This window comes from Pyxicephalus adspersus, chromosome 8 (genome assembly GCF_032062135.1).
Source record: "Pyxicephalus adspersus chromosome 8, UCB_Pads_2.0, whole genome shotgun sequence".
NCBI classification, from domain to species: domain Eukaryota; kingdom Metazoa; phylum Chordata; class Amphibia; order Anura; family Pyxicephalidae; genus Pyxicephalus; species Pyxicephalus adspersus.
Window position 1 is genome coordinate 46,712,988 of NC_092865.1, and position 8,387 is coordinate 46,721,374.

Below are 8,387 nucleotides of genomic sequence, written 5' to 3' on the forward strand. Positions count from 1 at the left end.
GAAATCTGTGGCTACCAAAAGCATTTCAGGAGATTACATTAGCAAGAGTTGCAATAAATATTTTTTGTTGTATTGATGTTAGAAATAAAGGAAAGAATGACAATATATGCAACAATATGCTCTGTTTCCTGGTATTATATACATTTTGTGGTCTATATGACACAGAAATTGTTGTTTCACTGATGATTGCAGAAACAAAACATTTTGCAATGAATGTGTCATATTTCTGGATATTTAGGGAAAAATACTAAATAGTTCCTCTTCTCTGCCCTGTATAGAGGATAACTTTTTTGCCATAGCTGCCAATTACACACTGGTTTGCTGGGGTTTATTACAAGTTGGGGATTATTTATGGTCTTGGTAATTTTGATTGACACATTTACAACACAACAATAAAAGATCAGATTTGGTTCAGGGCAATATATGGCAATCTACAGCATCACTGTGTTGTAATTTATGCTATAATGATGATCAGAAACTCCATTCACTTGAACAGAGTAATGATTGCAATATTTAAATGGAGCAAATGCTTTCTGGTGATCACACTGATTGCCACTCTATGGATGAGGTATTAGTAATAAAAGTTGTATTGAGAAGTAGTAATGATGATCATATACAATCAATGATCCTGTCAGCTGATCACTATTTATATTTTGTTTGTTCTGTGATGTCTACAGAAGTGGTAACTTTTTTAAATGTGCTTCAAAGTCTTTTAGAGAACCTGATATAGGCTTGTTTAGGAAAATTGGGATAGCCAAGTGGTGAAATAATTGAATCTGCAGGGAATTTAGCAGCTGGCCAATCATAGGAGGCTGTTTTTTTTTTTTTAGTTTTGTTTGGTTTTAGATTGGGCTTGCTGGTTAACATCAATGGGAAGTATACAAGCTGTATCTTGTGTACAAAGGATCCGTTTTTCCCGATCACTTTCTATCCAGGGAAACATTTGGAAAGGCAGAATTTCATACACATGTGTTCTGTGTTTCTGATCAGTTGATTACCATTTTATTTGAGTTCACAAGATCTAAAGTAGATCAGAACCTGTCAGGTCTGTAAAAAAAATTCTTGACATGTTACAATATACAAAAGTTATAGAAAAATTACCATTGTTTAAAAATGTTGTTATCATTAGAAGCCATTCCAGGGCTAAAAGCAAGTGAGTGTGTGCAGGATAAGAAGTACAGGCTGGGAGAATGACGTCTGCTGCAGGTAAAAGGAAGTATTTCCCCTGTCTCCTCCACCACCCATATCCCCAGTGATCACTCTAAGTGTACATTTGTAACTTGTAACTAGCAAGTCACAAGATAAAATGCAATATCAGACAATATCAGAGGGCCTATGTCAGGCAACATGTGTACACATAACATGGGCATCCAAATTTCTATTATTAACTTGTATTTATGTTGTGCTGACATATTTTGCAGCACTTTACAAAGTCCTTTACTAACTGTCAAAGGAGCTCACATTGTAATGTGCCTGCCATTGACATATGTCATTAACACAGCCTAGGGACAATTGGAAGCCTGCAACCTAGCTCTGCCTATTTTATGACACCTATGGCTGGGTTCACCCCATTGCAATCACAACAGCACCTGACTTCTGGAATGCAGTGCACAGCAATGCGCCGTAGATGCTTTGTTGCATCATATAATATGAACATGCACAATGTTGTGAATCAGCTTCCTAAGGAATTACATTGGAAAAGCACATGCCAATCATAGATGATGCCTGAACGTAAACGGCACCAATTTTCTGGAGGAGCTGATGGTGGCATTGTCAGGGCATTGCTATGATTTCTGTGTATCACGCCAACACATTAATCAGCATGCACAGTCTTTCTGATATTTCTGATGAATTGTATTCAATGTGACTTGTCAGTGGTAAGCCGATGTCTGGGATCGAGTCATCTATATAAAATGAAAAGCTTAAAAAACATTGTGACATTTGTGTATACATTCATATTATTTTGTCTCTGCTGCACTGTCTGTGGGAAAAGCCTTAATTGTGATATTTCAGGAAATAACAGCAGCATCACAAAGAAGAGAGATTGTGATTAAACATTTTTAAGCAGCTGATGAATAAAATTGGTGGCTCTGATTGACCCTCCAAAAATGGTGTTCCAATGATAATGATTGAACGACGCCACTAGGCTTGCATGTCTCTTAGATTGTAAGTTCTTTGGGGCAGGGTCCTCTCCTCCTCCTGTGTCACTGTCTGTATCTGTCTGTCATTTGCATCCCCTATTTAATGTACAGAGCTGTGTAATATGTTGGCGCTATATAAATCCTACCTAATAAAAATAATAGCAATGGCCATTTCAATCCAACTGGTTATGGTGGCAAAATGATGGATTATTTATTTGTTCTATGTTTAATGCAACATTTTGCTGGGGTGCGGGCAATTTTGCCAAACCTGATTTTGCAGCAATATTATTGATTTAGCCATCCATTGCCCCATGATTTTGCCATGGGAACTGGTGAGGCATTCCCCTAAGGGATTGTTACCACTAGGGGTATGCGGGTGCCGTGTGGGTGCCATGCATTATATTGCAATGCACGCCAGTTGTGTCGTTGCCCCCATTTCTTACATTGAAAAAGGCAGAGAAGAAATATAGACAGAAATGCATCCATCTGTGCATTACCAAACTGCACTGCATCATTGGGAGTTGTATAGAGAGCAAAGTCTGATGTCTTCCCATATATGTCCCATACTGCATGAAATGCAAAAAACTGCACAAAAATGTGCATGGGACAAATGTCCTGGAGTTTACCTTTAATTTTCTATCAAAGCCAGTAATCTCAGTGATGGTCAGTCAGGGATCTCCAGACAGTAATAACAGGATGATTCATAGCTTTGTGCGTAGGGGATATAAACAAATTCTCTTCTCTGCTAATGTCCCTCACACTCCTATTTGTGGATTCAGTGCTGCTTCTCTTTTCTCACACAACCTCTGCATCCTGTCCTGGCCTTGCAGGAGAATATGGCCAGAACTCTGCAGCATTTAAAATCTGCCCACTAAGGCTAAAGAGGACCTGTCACTGAAGACATGTGGATTAGAGGCATATTTAGATTCTTCTCATTTTTATTGGGTCAGAGGGGGGCTGCAATGGGCAATAGTAACATATGAGTTGGAAGAAGAAGCCACGTTGGTCCGGTTTTCGATTAGCTTGGGGTGGTGCATAAACTGACACAGGGTACACCTACATTAGTCTGAGATTTCTGTAGCCATCAGTCACCCACCCAGCACTCTACAGGACAAATCGTTAATATCACATAGTATTTATATAGTGCCATCATATTACACAGCGCTGTACAAAGTCCATAGCCATGTCACTAGCTGTCTCTCAAATGGGCTCACAGTAGTACCCAGAGGAAACCCATGCAAACACGGGGAGAACCTGCAAACTCCATGCATATAGTGTCCTGGCCAGGAATCTAACCTGGGACCTAGCCCTGCAAAGGCCAGAGCACTTACCTCTGAGCCACCATCATGAGGCATACGGGCATAAGAGGGAGAATGCAGGATAGGCAATAACTTACCTAAACTATTGGACCAAGGGGCCACACATAATCTAATGCTATCAGACACTGCAGACATGGAGTCACATGGATTTCCAAAGGCAACTACAAATAGTCTTTTCAATGCACAATACACAGAGATGGACAACTATTGTCACCGGCAGGAAACCTGCTGCCATGCGGCTATAACTGGAGTGCATGTAGAAGAGGAAGTGGCCACATAGAGCACTTAGGTGATCAGTGATATTTTAGAGAGATCCCTTATCAGTTCTGTCAGTTATTTAGGGAAGCTGGTGTCATGAGATGCCACTGAGGATCATATCAGATAGGTTAGGACGGTTTATTCATTTAGGTGTTGCACAACAGCCACACAAGTGTGAACTGTGATGTCTCAAGGTGCGAAAACTGCACAACAACCTCACCCTGAGCTGTTATCTCTGACACCTCCATATCAGACAGTGCAGGAGGTGCCCCCACCCTGACAAAATATTGGGGCAGTGAAATGCCCCCCTCCCAATCATCACCCCTGGTTCTTTCACTCACCTGTCCCACAGCTTGATATTTGCTGTACATCAGACCCACACAGCTGGCTACAGTCCGCAGGTTAACATTCTTTCATTCAAGTTTCCAGTGCTGCCCCAAAAGGGTAATTCTAATTCCCCAAAATACACAGCTGATTGTCAAATCTTTCCAGCCGAGCCCACACACATGTATGCTTTGACCTCATTTACTGCTATAGAGGGTTTGTACTTCCCTGTAGTATGCAGAAGAAACTCTACAATTGTACTGAATTGACAATGACATTCTAGACCAGTGTTTCTCATTCAGGGTTCCTCCAGAGATTGCTGACGGTTCCTTATTTGTGCCTCCCAGGTCAGTTTAAATTACCCCAATGGCTTTTTGGCTATCTGCAAGGGGGACATTCTTCCCACTGGCCAGCAATGTAAAAGACATTCTTCCTACTGACCACCATGCTGATATACTGTGACCTGTGGATATAATAATTATAAAAAGGGTTCCCTGAATACCTGAAAGTTATCTCAAAAATTCCCCCATGTTAAAAATTTCAGGAATGTCTGCTGTATATAATGAGTCTATTTCTCCCACCCATATGGGCAATTCTTGTTTTTTTATATTCCCAATATCAGCCTGTTTATTCAGCAATAATTCTGTCATAATATTAATTATTTTGTAGTAAAGATAAAATAAAACAAACATTGGGGATATTTATATAAATAATAATTTCTTTTGGCAATATTGTTTTGTAAAGATTGTTTTATGTTTTATTTTCATTCTAAATTACAGACAAAAAAGGCATAAAAATGTAAAAATCTGCCAGCGTGATGTGTCTGTTTTAGGAAGAAATCATTTTATTGTCAATAAAAAAGTATCCACTTTATGGTATAATGCTTTGTATGTACTACTCCCTACCCCTTGGATGTTAAGCTCTTCAGGGAAGGGTCCTATCCTCCTCTTGTGTCATTGTTTCTATCTGTCTGACATCTGCAATTCCTATTTATTATACAGTGATTTGTAATATGTTGTCACTATATAAATACAATTTATCACTAATAAAAAATTGAAAATCACCCAAATTGTCCTTTCTGCTCAGAAATGCAATGCAGCACTGAAAAAATAAAGAAAAGAATAAAAAAATATAAATGTATGTTAATAAAAAATTAGAAAATTAGGGTTGATTAAGGTGACCAAGAAGAGAAAAAGTAATACATTTATAATGAATATTGCAATTGGTTAAAGAGATTGTTCAAGCAAAAGACACTTCTTTTGAAGGGGGGGGGGGGGCAGAGTGGCATTATTGGGGTGTGCACTCTCATGCACATTATTAATTTTTTTATTATTAATAATAAACAGTATTTATATAGCACTAACATATTAGGCAGTGCTGTTTAATAAATAGGGGTTGCAGATGACAGACAGATACAAACAGTAACACAGGAGGAAGAGAGGACCCGAAGAGCTTACAATCTAGGAGGTGGGGGAAGTATCATACAATGGAATGGTGGGAAGTAATGTGTGGGGTGTTGGAGACAGAAGAAGACAGTCAGGTGAGGTTGAAGTGTTGAGTTTTAAGGGCTCTTTTAAATGAGCAGAAAGTAGGAGCAAGTCAAATAGGACAAGGAATACCAATCCAGAGAGTTGGGGCAGCTCTGGAAAAGTCTTGGAGCTGTGCATGTGATGAGGTTATGAGTGAGGAAGTCATTAGTAGGTCATTGGAGGAGCGAAGAGAGTGGCTAGGGGGGTATTTTTATATCATGTCAGAACCATTAGTGGGACTGTGGAGGGATATGAAGGCAAAGCACAGGAGATGAATTTGATTCTAAGGTGAAATGGAAGCCAATGAAGAGAACTACAAAGAGATGTAGCGGTGGGAAGTATGAATAAGCCAGGCTGCAGGATTCATAATAGGTTGTAGAGGAGAGAGTCGGGTTAGTGGAATACCAGAGAGGAGGAGGTTACTAGATGAGAGATGATAAGAGCTATCCCCCACAGCAAGCTCACAACATATAAATATGCAAATCTTCTTGAATTTGTAGTTTTTAGGAGGTGGCTATTCAGACATTTGAATATTAAGTTAAGGGACATTATTTTTTTTATATTTAAAATATTTATTTAAAAACATGAAAAAGGATTCCCAAAGCACTATGGGATAACCAATGAAGATGATGCCTTCAATTCCAGAGTTGAGAATATTCACTAAAGACAAAATATTTCATTGAAGAATTTAACCATCTACAAAGCAAATGCTGGATACTTCAATTAGGCATTAAAACATGTTCACACAATTGGGCTCTAGCTATAAAACAGGGAATCTGACATTGCCTGGGGGTATCAATTACTGCCAATAAAATACATGGATTTGGAAAATTCCCATCAGGGAATGTTTGAGGGAATATCTGATTCCCGGATTTCTATATATAGAGCCCAATTGTGTGAACATTTTTGACCACTTTAGTAAATCAGCCTCCAGAGTTAAATGATATACATTTCCTATTCCATTTTCTTTGATATTTATCCTTGTGCCAGATGCTTTTTATATATATATATTTGTATGCTATAATACTATTACTATAATCTGCTCAGTGTCAGTCCCGGAATTCAGCTCTGTTTACTTTCTGTGTGCAGAAAGTTCGGGGTCACTGAAATAAAAACACAAAATCTACAGGGCTTCTAACATTTAGAGAGGAAACTTTTTTTTCAAATGAATGCAATGAAAAATTAGGATTTTGTTTTGCTTCTGCTGTCCAATTATTCACCCAGTGTGTTTATATCATTTATGGGTGAAATGCATTTGTAGCTGACACCCTCGCAGAGTCTGAACCCTCACCCTCTGCATCATACAAAGCAGGGGAAGCACGCATTGCATCATGGACGATCTACTTTATAACTTCCAAGGCCAAACGATCGTCGCCTGAAGATAAATGGCTGTGATTATCACGGGCGACTTGATTCGCAATGGTGGATTAATGAACAGCCAATCAGAATGATTGCTATGAATTTGTATAGTGGAGAGCACAGTGGGGTGCTACAGAAATCTGACGTCTCTATAGGGCTTTGATGTTCAGATTCAGATCAATTGCATAAGCAGCGTGCAAATCCCGGTTTTGGTTCCCTCAGAACCACACATTAGCCCTGAGTCAACTAAATTTTGCCCACAGAGGGCACCCTTGCTCATTGCATTTTATATCTAGGGGGGTCATTCACCTTTCTTGGCCATTCTTCACACATTCATCACCTGCTAGAATTATCCTTTAACTTTGCAGCTTTGGCATCACCAAAAGTTGCTCTCCGTGTCACCGTTCTTGCCTCCCCCCATAATATAAAAGCCCCCAGTTATTGTTAGCATGTGCCGTGCTGCGGTCTGCACATTTCTAGAGGACAGCAGAAGTCCTTCTTCCTCTTCTGCAGGGTACAGATTATTTAAAGTTCTGGTTTTTACTTTGGCCATTGCAGCATCACCCAGAGGGAACTAAGTAACTATTATGTCAACAGGCCCATGGAGATCGCTGCTGTTAATACCCACATACCCCTTTGCTATCATGTGACCGAACAGCAGGGGGCAGCGTTATCAATGCAGATTTTAAAGAGAAATCACACTCCTAGAAATATTTATTGGAAGCCATCAGTGTCAGATTTATTTAAAAGCCAAAAATCTACAGGGGGCGCTGCAGGTGCATAATTCTTGCTTTGTTCTTATCTATCAGCTTCAAAATCCTGATCACTTTGTATATTTTGCGCATGAATACACATTTATTCAGCCATTTGTACTCATTATATACACATCTTCTGCACTGCAGGGTGACCCAGAAATCATTTTATCCCAACACAAGGCTCTGATCTGGTCTCTGCAGTCTGTAATGATGTGAAACACCCACAATGCTCCTCCAAGCTCGAGTCTCTGTGCCCAGGCTGCTCATCACACAAAAAGAAAAAAAACAACATTATTCTTATAATTAATATTATAATAATCGCCTTTTATTTATAAAGCACCAACATATAAGGTGGCGGTGTACAATGCAATGTGGGGCATCCGGTGATAAACCTGAACACCTAAACAATCAGTGACACAGGAGGAGGAGAAGGGAGATAAAGCGATGTATGGTTGTCAGATTTCTAGGCTCATGCTGCATCCTTTTCATTCTTGCAGAAAGTGTAGAAAGAATCAACCGACTTCCAGGGCCAGAAGTAGGGATGGGCAGGTGATGCTTTTGGAAGTTGATTTTGCTTTTCTTTGGAATCAGGAAAAACTTTTTTTAGAGCCGCTGGCTAACTTTTTAAGTTAATGGCACGGCATATGAATGTAGTAGTGCTGGGTGGATAAAGAGATGTGGGAACATGTGCCAAGTGAAATA